Here is an 18,714-nt window from a genome sequence, read left to right as displayed (position 1 = left end):
CGAAGTGGATGCCATCCGTGGTCAGTCTGGCCTGATCCATGGCTCTCAACTCATGTTCAATGTCCATGAGGATCATCCTTCCGGCATTTCGATTTGCTAGGTTCCTCAAGATGTTGTTCCATCTCATGACTCCCTCGTTGTGCCTCCTTCCTGATGCTGTCAGGCTTCTCGTATTCATTGGCACAGTGCAAACGGTCAGTACCGCGCAACTGAACTTCTGCCAGAGGGTAGTGAACAAACACACCATCATTGACTCCCACAGTGCTTCCTGCTCGTCTGATCCTCTGGAGATGTCATTCGTCCCAACTAAGATCATCACATTGGGAATCTTCCCTGGATTCATCAGTTCCACCATCCGATATAATTGGGCTATCGTCGCGCCTCCAAAGGCCATCACCGTGGTGACCCACGAGGTCCTCAAATTCGACAGTACTCTGACTAAACTGTCTCCCAATATCAGGTGAGAGGTCCCGAGTGGTGGTTGCTGCAGGTTCACAGCCGGGCTCCAGGTAGCTCGATTGAAGCAGGCCCTCGGATCTGTCTCCGGAACTCCCGTGAAATTATACTTCAATTGATTATTCTTCTGCACGTCTATTATACGAGACACTTTCTTCGCTGGCATCTTTCGTACTTTCCTCTCTGGAATTCTCGAGCTCCCCATGAGTGGTGTCACGTTACTTATCCCTTGTCTGATCACGGTCTGGGAGAGTTGTACTCTGCCCGTATCGTCAATCGTTCCATAGGGTGCAGTCACCCCGGAACCTGGCGCATTCTTGTTAGCGACCAGTCGTCCAGCTGTCTCTATCAGTTTCCTCACTGTCTGTTCTACGACGGGGTCACCCAAGGTGTCACTAGGATCCGGGATCGTTACTCGATTTGTCTCCGCTGGAGGTCGTGTCTCCGTTGGTTGACTCATTTCTCGAGGCGTCAAGAGCTCCATCGGGGACTGCCCACGAGGAATATCCCTTGCAGGTATCACTTTCTCCACGGCCGTTGTCAACGCCACCTGCTCCGATCGCTCTTTGTATTCCTGCCTCAAGCGCTCAATCTCTTGACCCTGCTTTTTGTTGCAGTCTCCAAACAACTTTCTCCACATGTCCCGATCTTCCTCCATCTGGAGCATGCTTCTGGTCATCTCGTCCAGCTCCTTCGTACTTCTCAGCTGATCGTTCATCTCGTCCAGATCTTGTATGGTTTGGTTCGTCTGAACCTTCTGTGTTACTTTCGCCCTTTTCGGTGGCACAGCTGCTCTCAGTGGTGAACCAGACGAGGTCGCCTCGCTGTTCATCTCCTGATGCATTCTCGTCAACCCAGGTTTAGGCTTAGAGGGCATTGGCATCTCACCTGGTTGGTAAGTCCTAGAACTTCCCAATCCAGGCTCATTCGCCAAGTCACTCCCTGAGAGAGCCCCGTTTCTCCACCTCATCACTCTCATGTTCGGGCGGTCTAGTACTCCTCTTTCTCCATATGCTGCCATCAACAGGACTTCCGTGGGGCGGTCCCCACGGTTGTCGTGCCCCAAGATGTTGATCAGGGCGGTCAGCAACATGACCACCTCTGGGTCCTCCAGAGCGAAGTCTCGTTCAATCAGCCGACGATAGATCGCATCTACCATCGGTCCTACATATGCCTCTGCCAGGTCCATCAATTCATCCAGGTTGAAATTGTCCATACTGTTCTTTCAGGTTTGATTTGATTTTGATTCCAAGATTTCGACTCAAGTGAGTAATTAAATGATCAATCAGGATCTAGAAAAGAAGTCACAAATATCACACTTGTCAGTTTCACCTTAACATATATCGTTAAAATTTGCTTAAAAACAGTTCAGATAAAAAGATATTTATCCTAAAATTTATTAAAATCAATTGGTTTCTAAAATTTTGGAGTTCGACCTAAGATTGGACAGTCCAAACTTCGGATCTATTCCCAAGATCGTCATTTAGTTGTTCATGGTCACTAACCCCTACTTACCCATGATCTTAATAACCTAACACATAACATAACATAACGCACATATCACATGCAACTTAGTCTTTGACCTAACACTCTTTCGCACATCACTCAGCCTATACTTAAGTAATATTTCTTGTGTAGATATACTTGTATGTTCGTATCAGAGAATATCACGTGTACAAGCGCGTACAATTCCCGAGGATGCAGTCTTCCTCTGTTTGGATCTTACACTGGGAGCGAGAGCTCCTTCACGTCCATTTCTACAAGGAAGTCCCTCAGCCTCGTCAAAGACAAGACTAGGTTTTCTGGGTCCACTTGCTGCTTCTCCGTCGCCCTCGTTACCAAGAAGCATAAGTACTTTCCCGGTATCTGCGACACCGCCGGAGGTAAGGCTGCTACGCCCCCTATCCCTGGTCTTTGCTTCCAAAGGAATTCCACGTTTTTGTATTCTCTCTTAAAATCTGCCGCTAACGCTGTCCTAAAACTCATGTCTGCGGTGATTGCTATCGCACATGTTCTGTTTGTGAGTATGAAATCACTGTCTGTTAGTATTATGTTACTTGAATATTCATTTGGTAAGTTAAAATATGACTCAACCACCCTGCCTATGTCAGGTTTCTTAGGTTCTTCACCTGTTTCTGCTTCTAACTCTCCTGTTTCTCTTGCTATTCTCAATTTTTTATTATCAGGTTTTCAGTGTGGGTAAGTCCTACCCCCACTCCCCGGACAAAAACATCCATCGGCGTCCCCGTCGATCGCATACCGGATATCAAGTCAAGGTTAGAAGCTGGAATGAGAAGTTGTCCTTCCTGGCCAGCCCAGGAAGGATCATCTCGTTCGGTCTTAATGTATTTCGCGCTTTCGCGATCTACGTCTTGAATCGTAACGCTGGTCTCTTTAGGGTCTGATGTCATTTCGTTCAGCCACTCTAAGACACGCAGGTTCGTCAGGTCTTGTTCATTTGACTGCTGTTGCTCATCGTCGAATTCTACCTCGGGTTTCGACCAGTCGTCAACCCACTCATCGTTGTGATCATCGACTATGTCAATGTCTTGTGACACAGTTATTTCCTCTAAACCCACTACTTCCTCCACTATTTTCTTTAGATCTATCCTATCCACTACAAAGTCGTCACCGTAAGGATTGTATTTCTTTCTGGGTCTCGTTCCGTCCTTCTGACGAGTCTGTATCGTGAACGGAAGATCTGGTTCCAAGTTCTTGGGACCTCTGTCTGTTCGGGATCCTGCCAATCTTCCTCTGCGTAGGGTAAGGTTTCATCGTCCGCTTCGATCTGTTCGTTTGGATCCAGGTCCAATGGTGTATCCGTGCCTTCCTCTACGACTTCGTTTCCATCGTTCTTCTCCCTGGTGCCTTTTTCATTGACCTCACAAGCAGGGTCCATCATTAGATAATCCCCTTCTTCCATGTCTGCAGGTATACACCAGTCTTCTGTCGATGGATTGTGTGGCTTGATGTTCTCGTAGTGGGCGGCTCGGCCAGTACTCAGTCTATAAAAACGTCCCTCCTGGTGCACCTCCGTAATCATGAAGGGTCCCCTCCATTTTCTTAGAAGCTTCTTTGTTCCTTTCGGTGGTATAACGTTCTGAAATACCCATACGTAGTCTCCCACCGAGTAGGCCTTTGCACCAGCTGCTTTCTTGTCGAATCTTTTCCTCTGCCTTGCCTGTGCTTGCTGAGTATTTAGTCTGCACAGATCGTTCAACTCCTGTTGACGTCTGATCACATCCCTTACGTAAACCTGTGGAGATGTTTTCTTTCCCTCATACTCTGGGTAGAAGAATGTCAAGGGTAAAGACTTCTCGTGTCCCGTCAGCATCATGTGTGGACTGACTCCAGTGGTGGAGTGTTGCGTGCTATTATAAGCTCCCATCACCTGTGGAAGGTATCTGTCCCAATCGGTCATGTACCTGGAACAATATACCCTCAGCATCGACACTAACGTCCTATTCTGTCTTTCCACTAGGCCATTCGTTTGAGGGTGGTATGTCGTGGAGTGGGCCTGAGCGACCTGTGAGCGTCTCATAAGCTCTTTCATAAGCTCTCCTACGAAAGCTGTTCCATTATCCGATTGAAACGTCATCGGACAACCATGTCTTGCTATCCACGTGTTGATCAGGTGGTCGCATGTCTCTTCCGCCGAGGCAGTTATGCAGGGCACGGCCTCTGCATACTTCGTGAAGTGATCTATCATGACCAAGATTTGGGTATAACCGCTGTCTGTCATGCATATCTTCTGGTGATCTATCTGCACCACCTCGTTGAATTCGGACGACTCAATCGATTGTAAAGGAAATCGTAATTTCCTTGGATCCTTGACCTGTTGGCATGACAGGCACGCTGTTACCCATTTCTCACATGCCGTTTTCATTCCAGGCCACTCAAAGCGCTTCAGAATCCTCTGATACACTTTGTCGATCCCTCGATGGCCCATCTGATCATGCGACCTGAATAATAGTTCTGTCTGATAGAGTTGCGGCAACACTATCGCGTTATATTTGTATAAGACCTTGTCTTCTTCTCTTCTCCTGCAAGCCACGATCTCGTCCTTGTTCAGATATAATCTCCCCTCCTTCTGCATGAAGTATTGTCTCAGGATCCTATAGCTGTCTTCTTCCAGGTCACCTTTGTCTGGTGCACCGTTTTCTATCCACCTTTTTAGGTTGCTTGTCATGTGATCATTTCTCTGCGCCCTTAGAAGGTCCGAGAGTCTGTATCTCGCCTTCAAGTACGTCTTCATGACCCTCATCTGACTATTCAGCTCGTTGGGCTGATGTGTGTCTTCTTCCATCTTAACGCACCAAATCTTCGCCAACGGTTGTGTTTCTTGCTGAAACGGTTGAAGATCAGTCCTGACTGCCTCTTTCTGTGGCAATAAGCTCATCGACCGTTTCGATACCGCTATTGTTTCTAAGTCATCCGCTGCGTTGTCAAAGACTCTTTCACTTGGTATTAGGTAGCGATCACTGTCAGGATCCTGGTACACCTCTCTGTCCAGATCCCTCGCCCGAGTTTCCACTAGTAGCGTGTGAATCGCCAGTTCTGACAGTTCTGATCCCGAGGTCGAATTCCTGTCTGAATAGGTATCCATTCCTGAGTTTCGCGAATCATCATCCGTCGAAGAGGTTGTGCTGGAGACTGCGCTCTCCTCCAGATCATGTCTGTGCTTTCTTCGCATCCATCTGAACTCCCCGGACAAAACCTTGTTCTCTAGGTCCTGTTTCTCATCAGGAATTTTCTCGTCTATCTCAGACTCCCCGGACCAATTTACTTGTCCCGGGTGTTGATCTTGTGATCGCTGGTTTTTCTCCTCATCCTTCTCCCCGGACAAATAGTCTTGCAGCAGATTTTGTTCTACAACTTCACCCTCTTTATCCCGGTCCACAAAGGTGACGGTTTTCTTTCGCTTGCTGCTCCCCTGTTCTTTCTGTCCGTAAGAAGTACTGGTTAAAATTTCTTGGGGTATTGAGGATACTAGTTGCTGAACTATTTTCCTACAATCCCTCTCGTTCTCTTCGTGCTGTCGTCTGGACGGCATGATCTTCACCTTCTCACTGACTGTTAGCGATGCCACTGCTGCTGTCCACTCGGGGTCATCTCTGGTCACTTCTCTTTCTAACAATCCACCCAGCATCCGCATCACTTGTGGTGTGACCTGCACCGTTTTATCCAATAATGAGAGGCGGTTTATATTCATGCGAGAGAGTTCTTGCTGGACCAGGTTCGAACGCAGCAACAAATCCAAGGGGACCGGATCCTCCTTGGACAGGATCTTTATCTCGGCTGCCTTCTCTACAGGTAGCTCAGGGTGCCCTGGAATTGGATGTCCAGACTTATCCAACCATCTCGTCAAGGGAAGCGCTACATAAGTTTCTTTGTCCAGAAACGAGAATCCCTCCTTTAGTTCCGCCTGATTGGCCTGTTTCTGCTCCAATCTTTCATAGAACTCAGTTTTCTTGCTGAGGCTGTCAGCATTCTGGTGTTTATCACGCATCCTATGTTCGATTATCATATGGTAGCCATCCAATCTTACTATCCATCTACCAATATAACTCTGATCCATCGAGTAGGTTTTCAACCAGGATAACGCTCTGTTGTCCACGCGTAACTTGAAGGGAGCGCTCCCCAAGTATGCACGGTACTTCTCCACAAAGGTGACTACTGCAAACATTTCTGCCTTTGGTGCGCCATATTTCATCTCTGTGTCACTCAAGACCTTGCTGCCGTATGCAATGGGACGGAGAACTGTTCTTCCGTTCCATTCTTGCTCTTGATGCAAGATTCCTGAGATGGCCACCACCGATGCGTCTGTGTCGAGAACATACATGCTCTTTTCTGTAGGCATGCCCAACACTGGCGCTTCGCACAGTTCCCGCTTTATGTTCTCGAATGCAACCTGTGCCTCATCGTTCCATTCGAACTTTTTCCCTTTGTTGCGCATTAGCTTCTGCATCGGGTACACCTTGTCCGCATATCCTTTAATGAATTCACGGTAATAATTGGCAAACCCCAGGAAGCTCATTAGCTGTGTGTCCGTCCTCGGAGCCTTCCATGTCAGCACAGCCTCTACTGCTTCCGGATCTGGCCTCACACCGTGCCTATCCACCATTCTTCCTAGGTACTTAATCGAGTCCCTAAGGATTTCACATTTCGATGGTTTGCACTTTAATCCTGCTCTTTTCATGCATCCAAAGACCTCATCGAGCCTATCAATGTGGTCTTCCAGGGTCGGTGTCGCTATGACCACGTCATCCACGTAACACATCACGAGATTCCCGTACTTCTTGGTCACTCTCGTCAAAGCCTGAGCCATTAGCCTTTGAAAAGTTGCTGTTGCATTGCACAAGCCAAAGGGCATCCTCTTCCACTGGTACAATCCCAATTCGCACGCGAATCCGGTTTTCTCTCTGTCTTTCTTTCGCAGAGGGACCTGCCAGAAGGCAGAACCTAAGTCCAATGTGGTGAAGAACTTGGCATCACCAAGTTTAGATAGGCTCTCGTCTATTCGCGGTATCGGGTACGCATCTTTAATGGTTACCGCGTTCAAGTAACGAAAGTCGCAACAAAATCTAAGCTGCCCCCCTTTCTTTTTCGCCATTACTACCCCGCAAGCCCACGGCGATTTCGAGGGTTCTATCATGTCGTATTCAAGCAACATTTCTATTTCCGCTCGGCACGCTTCCGATTTATGTGGCGTCATTCGCCTTGCGCCTTCCCTATGGGGAACAGCGCCCTCTTCTAGTTCGATTTCGTGTTCGACGAAATTACAGCAACCGATATCCGCTTTATGTTTTGAAAATACATCTGCGTTCCGATTTAGGAGGTCCCGCAATTTTTCAAAATCTCCCTCACCTATTTTCCCTTTTAAATGTTCTATTTCTGGCAAAACCGGTTTGTCAGAATCTAGTTCATATGACGAGGGGCGTTCCGGAAAATTCGAGCAGCTTGATAAGCCGTCGTCCGTTTCGGATTTCATTGAAAACAATTTATGAATAGATTTTAATTCATTAATTCTCTTTAAAATTTTATCTTTATTTGCATGATAAGGACAGTCTTTCACACTATATTTCTTCAAGTTTTGTGTCTCCTCATAGTCGGTCCTAATCGGCAAAGCGTAGCCAAGCTTCTTTCCACGCTGGATTGAAACCGTGGTGTCCAGTGTGTTCAACAACACACTGACACACAGTCCGTTTCGCTTTACCGAGAAGCTCCGGCCTAAAATCACCGAACTCTGACTATTTGGATTCGGTACTAAGCAAACCTGTTTACTATCACTTAACGAATTCAAATTTCTCACCCTAAAAATTGCTACTACAGCTTGTCCTGGTTGTAATTTTACTTTTCTATCCAAAAAAATTGGTACTTTATTTTCGTCTGTTATTATCCTATTGATTGGTCTCTTAACATACTTTCGGTCCGGGTTTGGTTTCTAATCCGTATTAGACCGTTGTTCAAGTCAATCATCACGTCAAAATTCCTGACAAAGTCACTGCCCAAGATGAACTGGTCGGCGTCGTCCAGATTCTCTACCACCAGGAAGCTCATCCAAAGATCTCGTCCTCCCATGTGAAGGACCGTTATCGGTGTTCTTCCGGCTACGTAGATGGCTCCTCGATTTGCGGCTGCCAGTCGGAGATTCGTAGGAATCAGATCTTCCCGCGTGAAGCCCATTCTTTCCCAGGTTTTTATCGGCATCACACTCACCACCGCTCCTGTGTCCAGAAGCCCTGTGACTCCAATTTTTGTTCCGTTGGTGTCGAGCAGATGTGCTGTCACATCTGCTTCATATCCAATGTGTACTGCGTCTTGTTCCATCATGGCGTCATGGCCTATCCTGCGGACTTTGAGTTCCTCTTCACCCAAATAGATCTGCCCCATTTGGTCATCATCTGTTGTTATATAAGTCCTGGTGTAGATACTGATCCCATCCACGTTCAGCATCACTTGATACGGCCCATAGACTTCTAGGTAGCGTCCATGAAGTTTCTTCATGCGAGGGCCACCCGTCGTTAGAAGTGCTCGCACAGCTCTCGACTCGGTTCGTGGCTCCACCTGTCTCAGATAATCTGCATATGTGTCCAAATGCATCAAAGTGAACTCGGATGGTTCACTCAGATTTCTGATCACCTGATGTCCAGCCACTGAGATTATCGACTGTATCTTGCTTCCTTGCGGCATCATGCCGAACCTCCTACCGGAGATCACTTTAAGTTTCATGTCTAAACTGCTTGGTGTTTTCGTCTCCTCGAACTCCGTTGCTTCGAAGGTATTCAATTGCTCCTGAAGCTTTTCATTTTCCAGTTCAAGTTTCACTTTTTGTTCGATCTCTTTCGTCACCAATTCCTGTTGTACTCTATTTAGAGCATCCCTTGCGGCTGCCTTATAATCGATCTTGAAGTCCTCAGCCGCAGTTGCTGGTTCCGGCTCACGTGTCTCCCTTGTTACCGCTTGCATTTTCTTTGCCACCAGCTCTTGAGGTTTATCCTTTCTGCGTGCCTCCGCTTCACTCAAAAGTCGAGCCTTGCTGGCTTTCACTCCTGACAAAGCTTCTTCATGTCTTGGATGCTTGATGTCTGCCACTGCATCCCAGAATTGCGGACAATCTGATTTAAAATGACCTTCCAAGTTGCAAAAGAAACACCTCGGGCCGAATTTCGTAATTACTCCTCTCATGAAATCCTCATGATCCAACTCTGACGCATCTTCGTCCTCGAGGCTAAAGCCTATTGCTTTCATGCCTTGTTTGTAAGCTGGGCATGCTGACACATGATGGTCTGTTGAACTGCAATTAGCACAAGAACGTCTCTTGTCCATATCATCCCTCGGTTTGTACCAATTGTTCCCTTGGTTTGCTGGTCCGTTGTTAAAATTTCCATAATTGTTCTTGTAATATCCAGATCTCGAAGGAGGTTTCAACAAAAGATACTCTTTTGATTTGAGCCTCAACTCCTCCGGTGTTGGCGCATTAGTTGATAGTGGTGTGTAATGCGTTGCTAGCATCGTACGAAGTTCATCATTTTTCACACCATCGATGAATTTTGAGGCTACGGCCAGGTTCATCCTTCGGTTTGACTCATCCGGTTGGCTGCGTCTTCTCAGCATTTCCAAATCATCGAGAAACTTGTCTATTGTTTCATCTTCTCGTTGCCTCCGTTTCTCGAAGCGCATCATCGCCTGGTGCCCCTGCACCCCTGATCCGAAACGGTTTAACAAGATTTCGAAGATTTTCTCAGCAGTGTCACGTTGATACTGTTTCTTGGCCATGACACAGTTCAGGGCTGTCCCTTCTAAGTTGCTGGTGAGCGCGCTGCATTCCTGTCTCTCCGACAAGTCCTCTTCCTCGAAATGCAGCTTCATTACCTCTATCCAGGTATCAATACAGCCATCAGATTCGTCTTTGTAGCATCTTGGCTTCTTAAAGACTCTTCTGGACTTCTCACTGCGTTCATTGGTTCTAGATAACCTCTTCAGGAATGTCTCCAAAGACCTGTTCAGGGGTTCAAATGCCGTGGCCATTGCCGTAGCATCCCTTGAGTGTCCCGCTTGAGTGTCCTCACACCTTGTCGAAGGCTCTGTGTGCGGTGCATCCCTGCAATCCGAATCACCATGAGCGTTTCCCGCTTGGCCCATATGACTCCTCCTCGGGCTTGCATGCCCCCTGTTGCCGGAATCACTTCTCCCAGTCGCATGTGTGCTTTGCGTTGGTCGTTCGTTAGAGGTTTGTCTGTTCCCCGTTGAACTTGCTCTACTGTTCGGGCCCCATGCTGCATTACCCCTTGTGGCATAGCCTGATGAACTGCCCCTGCCTCTAGTGGATCCATACGTCTTTCTCCTTTGATGTTCATTGAAGTTCACCCTCGGTTCCCTACTGGGACCTCCCGATTTCGGCTCTCCTTCTTTTGGTCCACTCTTGCTGCTTAGTAGCCCGTCCAACCTATCCATGATAGCCTGAGTTCGCCTCTCCATCATCGCGTCTATCTTTGTGTCAAGAGTCCCAAGAGACTGCTCTTGCTGAATTCTTAACTTCTCCATGTCAGCTTTTAAGCGTAACTCCCTCTGTTCCGCCTCTCTTGTCATTCGCGACAAGTTACTCGTCATATGTTCGTCCGTTCTTTTTTTCAAGCGTTTTTCGCTCCTGCCAACTTCCTGTCTATTGCGGTTTATTTCTTCCCGCAGACTTTCTCTTTCAATGTGAACTGCTCTTTCTAGTTCACTCATCCTTATTGACATCTGCTCGTTTTGTTCTCCTAATTTGTCCACTATGTTGTTTAAAGCTTCTTCTAGTGCTGCCCCGTTATCCACGAGTGGCGTCACTAGTGGCGGTGTAACCCTGTCGGTCCCAGGTAGTTTCGTGCTGGTCGAGATCCGGGCCTTGACTCTCTGTCTCGACGTCTTTTCATTATCTATTTCAGGATCCGCTAACGCGTTGCCTAGCCCTCTGGTTCTACTCTCTCCAGTTTGTGGCTCTGAATTTTTCCTAATCGCGAAGTCTTTTGACTGGCCCGGTGTGTTTGCCTCTTTGCTTATCGTTGTCACTACACCAAATTTGTCCATGGTTCCAGTCTCTCTTCCGACGTATGCCTCGTTCTCCTGGATCGAACTGTTGAGGCTGACCTGAGATCCAAAGTCCCCTTGCTCCTCTTCATCCTCTTCCTCCTGGGATTCACCGTCGTTTCCTGCTCCTCCTCCCATGCTGAATGGAAAGATGTTTCCGAAGGTGTTCTTCATTCTTTCTGAGAATGATGATGACGTTGTTTGTTTCCCAGTTCCGCCTGCCATCATAGTGTTGTCTGTCGGAGATCTTCTAGTCGCCGCTACTTCAGTTGAGATGTCGGACAGTTCCGACATCTCTTCTCGATCCAATGTCCCGGTGGAAGTGGCAAAATCATGGCCTTGTTCTACCGGGGTAGATTCACTCGCCAGCCTTCTGCCTCTCCCTTCCAGTCCATTTACTTCCTGGTTGTCATTCATGGTATGGTCTATATTGACCTCCACTTCTAACAGTTCTTTTCGCTCTTCTGAGGTCTTCTGACTTCTCGTTTCAACCATTCTGCCTGAAACCGTCTCCCCTTTATCGGACCGGGATCGCTTGATCCAATCCACAAAAGGATCGGTCATCGTTTTTCTTTGCTTTTCAGGTATGAATTTCCTAGAGCTATTACCTCGTTTTGGTATCCTTGACTTGTCTAGACTCATTCTCTATTTGTCACTTATTAATGTCTATACTTAACCCGATTGCTAGAGACCTTATAGTTTTATTAACAATAATAATGACACAACACAATAATTTTCACAAGATCCTATTAAATAGTGACCACGAATCCCTGTATGTTATCAGAGTACAGTTTGTATAAAATTTATTCACATTAACCGATTATCGGTCCAAAGATTTGAAAACTAGCACAATATGATGTTATCAGTCAATTTAAAAGATAGTGTACTCACTACCCAATCAAGCACAGTTTATGTTGATTTAAAATCAAAAACAAACAAATATATAATGACAGAATATGAATGTCTCTATGAAAAAAACGTATGTGTAATGTACTCTTAGTCGGTCGCAGTACAATAGTCGAACTTGTCTTTTGAAGAAAAAGCTTTCCCTGCTCGGTGCTGCACCAAACAGACAAAACTTTGAAGGCAGTAATTTTCTCAAGTGGGCGGCTATTGCACCCACCGAGTACTGTGTTACCTATCTGCCTTCGGACTGCCCGAGCTAGACCTACTAAAATCCTCAGGGCAGTCACTTTTCCCAAAAACGTATTATGTTTCAATCCACACCAATGAATCACGCTCTTTTTAATTTAGACTTAGTGTCGCGAATATCCGAGTTCGGACCTGTCTTGTATTAGTCTGGTTCTTATTGAAAGGCAAGTTACCAGTGCAGTCACTGATACCTAGCCTGTGTGTTAATAACCTAATACCTCTCAATTTTTAGTCTTTCTTTCGTTTGCCGAAGTCCTTTAATAAAAAAAATATTCCTCCGGATTGGCACAAATAGGACCCTTCCGGACTAACAAAATCTAGACCCCTCCGGATTGGGACCCCTCTGAGTTGGTTAATATAAGACCCCTCCGGATTTGGACCCCTCCGAATTAGCAACTATAAGACCCCTCCGGATTCGGACCCCTCCGGATTCGGACCCCTCCTAACTTGAAAATGTTTGACCCCTCCGGATTGGGTGCCCTCCGGTTTTGTAAAAAGTAGCTTTTCGGAGATTTCCTTTTTTCAACCTATACCCCTCCTGATACGTTCTCCGATGCAATTATGCTCTTTCAATTAACTGGGAAGGGTATGTGCTACCTTCCTAGACCCTTCCGGATTGAAGTTAAGCTTCTTATTTGACAATTCACACCAACGGTGAAGGGTCTTATCGCTGGCCTAACTTCGGCTCGATTAAGCTTTTGCTGTGCCTTTAGCCCTCCCTTTTGGTCTAGAATGGCCTAAAGTTACTTTATTCAACCGCTATTACCTATTGGTAGGGGTCTAAGGGTTTTTCAGAAAAATTTATAAAACGTGAAGGGTGTACCCCTCCGGATTTGTGTAATTTGCTAAAAACAATCTCCAAAAATTTTCTCGCTCGCTTTTTCGAGTAATTCTGTTTCCTACTAGTAAGGTTAGCTAATTTCTGATCTAATGGTACCAAGATTAACTCGATATGCCCAGTAGTTCCAAAGTTATTAACCAAAACGTCTTTTTTCTAAACTCAAAAATTTTTCTCTCTTATAGGTTCTACCTAACTTTTTCCGCAATTCTGGTCCTTCCGACCTAAAAATTATTGATCCGAGCTCAGAAGGCCTATACTCTTCTAGTTCAATGCAAAAGACCCGATCTAAAACGCTTCTGCTGAAAAATTTTGCGAAAAACTATGCTACCTGTACCCCTCCGGATTGATGAATCCACCAAATCAAACACGATAAGTTCGATTTCTCTGCAACCCGGAAGGCTTTCGGGTAGCGGGTTTTAAAACTTGTAGATTCGCTAGTGGACGTTGTCCGAACAATTATTTTTACTGTTGTAACTCAAAAATTTCAAAAAATTTTCCAAATTTTTAGTGTTCCGTTTTCTCAAAAATCACGAAATTTCAGTTTTCGGTACCAAAATAGTTCCAACCACCTTCGAACTTAACTTAACCGGTTCTATCTGTTGTGGTAGTGCAGTTACGATGTAACACACTAACTTAGCGGTTTTTTCCGTTTCAAAAAATATCGATATTTCAAAAATCGCGACCTGTGGGGGGATCAAAATATCGCTATTTTGACCCTAAAAACCGGTCTGTTTTCGTTGTTTTTCACTGAAAAACGATATAAGACTATTAATATAGGCTCTAGAAGTAATAATAATAGTAATACTATACCCCTCCGGGTTTGTTTAATATCCGAATTAAGGTGCTTAACTCGGATATTCGCAGTTCGGTGAAGGGTCACTACAGTGCAGCACTGTCGAGCCCCCCACAGATTACTATCTTACTTTTTGTACCAAAAGGGATACAAAACTTGTTAACGATACCCAACAGTCGATTGTTGTTGTCGTTGAGCCCCTTCTTGTTGCTCCTTGTACTGCTTGCCGGATCGGTCTTCACCCAAGACCCTTCCGAATTGAGCGCAAATCAGCTGACCCTTCCGGATTGAGCGCAATTTATCATTAACGTGCTTAAATGCTCAAATAACCCTAAAGTACAAGCCTCACAAACGGGCTACAAAACTGATCGTAACGATCCTGACTGATATAAATGCCTGTAACAACAATATATCTATCAACAACAAACGGGGGGGTCGGATCACATCTTGTCTGGGGGATGATTTCTACTGATTTTTTTTACTTTTTTTACTGTTTTTGGTTTTTTCGGCAATTTTTTATGTTTTTTGTTTTTCTTGGGTACTCTACTACTTTTTGTTTGGTTTTACTTATATCTTTAAGTGTTTTTGGTCACAAACGACTCAGGGGATGAGGGAATGGCCGATCCCCCCACCCTTCCTGGTTCGTGAATTTTCGGTCTTAACTAAGTTAAAAAGCTATTCTCGGTAATCCGGAGGGCTTCCGCGCTCCGAACCACCCTTCCGCCCCAGCGGTTTAGGCCTAATAAGGGCGTTAATGTGAGCATGCGCTCGGCGCGGAATGCTCGTTAACGGTTCTGCCGGTCATGATGTTAAAAAGAATAACACCCAGGAGCGCCATAAAAACATGTATGTAACATTCGCCCGGAAGATACATATCGACGGAGAACAAAACTAAGTCCTAAGACGACTGGCTAGCGTCTAAACAGAGCTTTGCATGCTTTTCACCGTCTCTACCAAGCCAGTACTTTTCGGTGGTCTTTCCAATATCGGGTCGACAAAAACGTTACTGTTCTCCGGCTTCGACCAGAACGCTCAAATTAACTTAATTACATGCAAATAGTGAGCTCATGGCTGGGTCTCAGTATCCCCAGACCACGAGGTCACTCCTAAAAACATTACTTACTACTTATTATATTACTATTGTTTTTGCTCAGTAGATAAAAATCATCATCTCCATCGAAGATGGATCAACCCTTTCCCCCAACTCCTAGCACCTCATCCTTGTCAAAACTAATCCAAATATCAGTTAAATTCAAGTCAGGACATGACAGGATGCTAAAAGTTCATATAACAGGCTAAAAATTTCAGTCCCGAAACCCTTCCGGATTTGTGAATCCACCGAATCAAGCTCCTTAAGTTCGATTTCACAATAACACGGAAGGCTGGTTTTCACCCTTCACCGTTGTTCGCAACGGCCTTGCAACTATTGTAGCAGCACAATAGTTGCGACTCGGAACATTCTCTGTAATTCGTTGTCGTTCTCTTTTATTTCGATTTTCGTTCTGTTCGCAATCACAGATAAAGTTGTTCTGTTTTTCTTAGTTCTTTTTGCTAAAATGGCCGTTTCTGACGTTTCTCAGAAATGTTACGTCATCACTTCGAAATTTTAAAATTTTAAAATACGGGAATATCCTGACCTTCACCGTTCTGCTAATCATCCGAATAACGTCGTTAATCCTTCAAAATCATTAACTCGGAAGGTTTACTGCTAAAATTTCGAAGTCTGCAGAGATTGCATTTTGTCCATTCTGGTCGAATGTCACATTATTACTGTGCAAAACAAAGTCCGAAATTGATGGATCTTTATCCAAAACAATAGCAAGGCGACTTAAGCAATGGCAAGACGGAGACCTGGATGGACTATATAACGAAGGAAAGGCGCTGCAAATGCGCTTGTTGAAAGGAAGTAGAAGAAAAACTGAAACTGAAGCACAACAGTTCAACAAACTAATGAATACTGGAAAAATATCAAGCGCAATTGCAAAACTAACAGACACATCTAAAGGCGTTCTTTCGCTCGACGAGATTGTCAAAGGTAAGACAGTAGAATAGACTCTCATAGAGAAACACCCACCATCTAAACCAATTGATGTGAACTATATTACACCAGTCTCAAACGAAACAATTCCTTTCCATCCATCGATATTTGATCAGATAAACGGTCAACATATCAAGAAGGCAGCCATGAGAACGCACGGATCGCATGGACCATCTGGCCTCGATGCAAAAGAATGGAGACGTATTTTAACACACTTCGGGCAGCAATCAGTTGAAATTTCAAAAAAAATTGCTAAAATTGCCTAAAAATTGGCAACAGAAGACTAAATCCAGAATTAATGGAACCATATAACGCATGCAGATTAATATCCTTAGATAAGAATTCAGGGGTAAGAACCATAGGCATAGGAGAAGTTATGCGTAGAATAATAAGGCGAACAATAACTAAATGCCTAAAAAACGAACTCATGTCGCTCGGTTCAAACTACCAACTCTGCCTATGACAAAAATGTGGCATTGAATATGCGATACACACGCTAAGAGATCAATACAGCAAAACTTCCGCCGATGCTGTTTTACTGATAGATGCCGAAAACGCTTTCAACTCGCTGAACCGAAAGCTGGCAATAAAAAACATCGAAAATACCTGCCCTTCCCTTTTAACAGCGATTAGGAACTCCTACTCCAATCCATCTTAACTATTCGTTAACAAAAAAAAACAATCTACTCTCAAGAAGGGACAACCCAGGGGGATCCACTAGCAATGGCCATGTACGGTCTAGCCATAATACCCTCATAAAATTTTTATCAGTGGAAGATGTAACCCAGAAATGGTACGCAGACGATGGAAACGCAGTCGGTAAATTAAGCAATCTACGAACCGTCCTCGATAAAATTGTATCACTGGGTAAATTTTTCGGCTACCACGTGAAAGCATCCAAATGCCAACTCATGGTCACGGATAAAAAACTCGGTGAAGCTCAGAAAATCTTCGCAAACACAGGAATCACTATAAAGGCAGGAGCCCGAGTGCTTGGTTCAGTTATAGGAACAGAATCTGAATGTAAAAAAACTCCTCGAATATCAACAGAATGAGCAAATCAAAATTTTGAAAAAACTAACGAAAATTGCTAAAACCTCCCCTCAAAACGTTTATGCCTGCTATACTAAAGGAGTTCAAGAAAAGCTTTCATTCCTTGCCAGGACAACGCCTAACACTATGGAAAACTTAGAAATATTTGAAAATATTATCAAAGAACAATTATTACCTAACCTAGTCGGTAAAGACACTTTAAACCCCCAGTTCCGTGAGATATCTTCCTTACCCCTTAAAATGGGCGGACTTAACATCAAGCTGCCATCCGATCATGAAAGCTACCTAGAATGGTCCAAGGAAACATCACTAGTACTGGAATCTCAAGATCCTATTACAGCAGTAACACAGCAAGAAAAAATATGTACGAAAATCAAAAGATTGAAAACTGATAGAACGAATCGAAAAAAAACAAACCTCATTAACTCCTTAAATGAAACAGATAAATACGCAATCGACCTGGCCTCTGAAAAGAGAGCCTCTAACTGGCCCAATGCTTTACCACTGAGCAGATACAACTTCAACCTGAATAAATCAGAGTTCAGAGATGGTATTTACTTAAGATACGGATGGGAACAAACCAAAACCCCACTCACATGTGCATGTGGTGCTGATTTTAACTTGACACATGCGCTTCACTGTGCAAAGGGTGGTTACACACATAAAACACAATGAAATTAGAGACACATTCGCCAACCTCATGAACGAGGTTGACCATGACGTCGAGATTGAGCCGAAACTTCAGCCGTTGCAAGGCGAAAGCTTTGTCAACAATTCAACTACAACTGAAGATGAGTCACGACTTGATATTAAGGCAAACGGACTCTGGGGTTCACGATTCAGCCGCGCTTTCTTTGATGTGAAAATTTCCAAACCCCATGCCAAAACATCGCGAAAACTGCATAAGGATGCATACAAATACCACGAAACGCTGAAGAACTCCAAATATCAGCAAAGAATTTTAAACGTAGAGCAGCAGAGTAGCTTCTGCCCGATAATTTTTGGATGCACCGGTGGCGCTGCTCCAACAGCCACGCGGACGATGCAGCGATTGGCCGAAAAACTAAGTGAAAAAAGACAATAAAGCTATCCAGAATCTATAAACTACATAAGAACTAAAATAAGCTTCGCGCTCCTGAGGAGCTCTATACTTTGTATAAGGGGGTGCAGATCGCTACGCAAAGTTCAATTTATCGACAACTCCATAAGCGCTATTGTAGAGGAAGGACGGCTAAAATAAATTAACATTGCGACGATGCATTTAATGCTGATTTATGACTTCATTGCTGATTTATATGCATTTTTATATCGCTGGTATGGCCCTATCCAGCTTGTGCACTTACCGTAACTAAACGGAAGGGCCCCTTTTGTATTTTAGGTTTTTTTTTGTAATCCTGACCCAAACTAAAAGAGGCTATGATTTCGGATCAAGATCAAGAAACCTTCCTGAACGAACACTATGTGTATGTATGTATGTATTATAGATTCGGCCATGTGGGCCTGGGATTACTCCCTTAAACAAGATGAGTTTTGCTGGTCAAATTTTCCAAGTACTAGATATAAGTTCGTTGTAGTTCTTTTCAAAGTTCTCCATAGAAAGAAAAGAGCTCGTTTTTTTTTGCAGTCCTATTCTGTCTGTGAATTTAACGCTCCTTAGTATTCTGTCAGAATTATTATTTTTATTATTTTTTTAGTATTCTGTTGACAAGCGCAGTTTTCACTGTCTGTGAATTTAACGCTCCTTAGTAATCTGTTGACAAGCGCAGTTCTGTTGACAAAAATGACTGGAGGAGAGAAAATAACTGGTTTTTG

The 18,714-nt window shown here is 44.6% G+C and overlaps 1 protein-coding gene across 2 annotated transcripts in view; it reads right to left on the bottom strand.

Annotated features, from left to right (window-relative positions):
• LOC134852131 (laminin subunit gamma-1-like) overlaps positions 1–18,714 on the bottom strand; it is a 273,304-nt gene that overhangs the window by 167,840 nt on the left and 86,750 nt on the right. The window lies entirely within an intron of this gene.

Source organism: Symsagittifera roscoffensis, chromosome 7 (assembly GCF_963678635.1).
Source record: "Symsagittifera roscoffensis chromosome 7, txSymRosc1.1, whole genome shotgun sequence".
Classification (NCBI taxonomy): Eukaryota; Metazoa; Xenacoelomorpha; order Acoela; family Convolutidae; genus Symsagittifera; species Symsagittifera roscoffensis.
The sequence above is the reverse complement of the archived record's forward strand: the minus strand, read 5'-3'. Positions and strand labels throughout refer to the sequence as shown.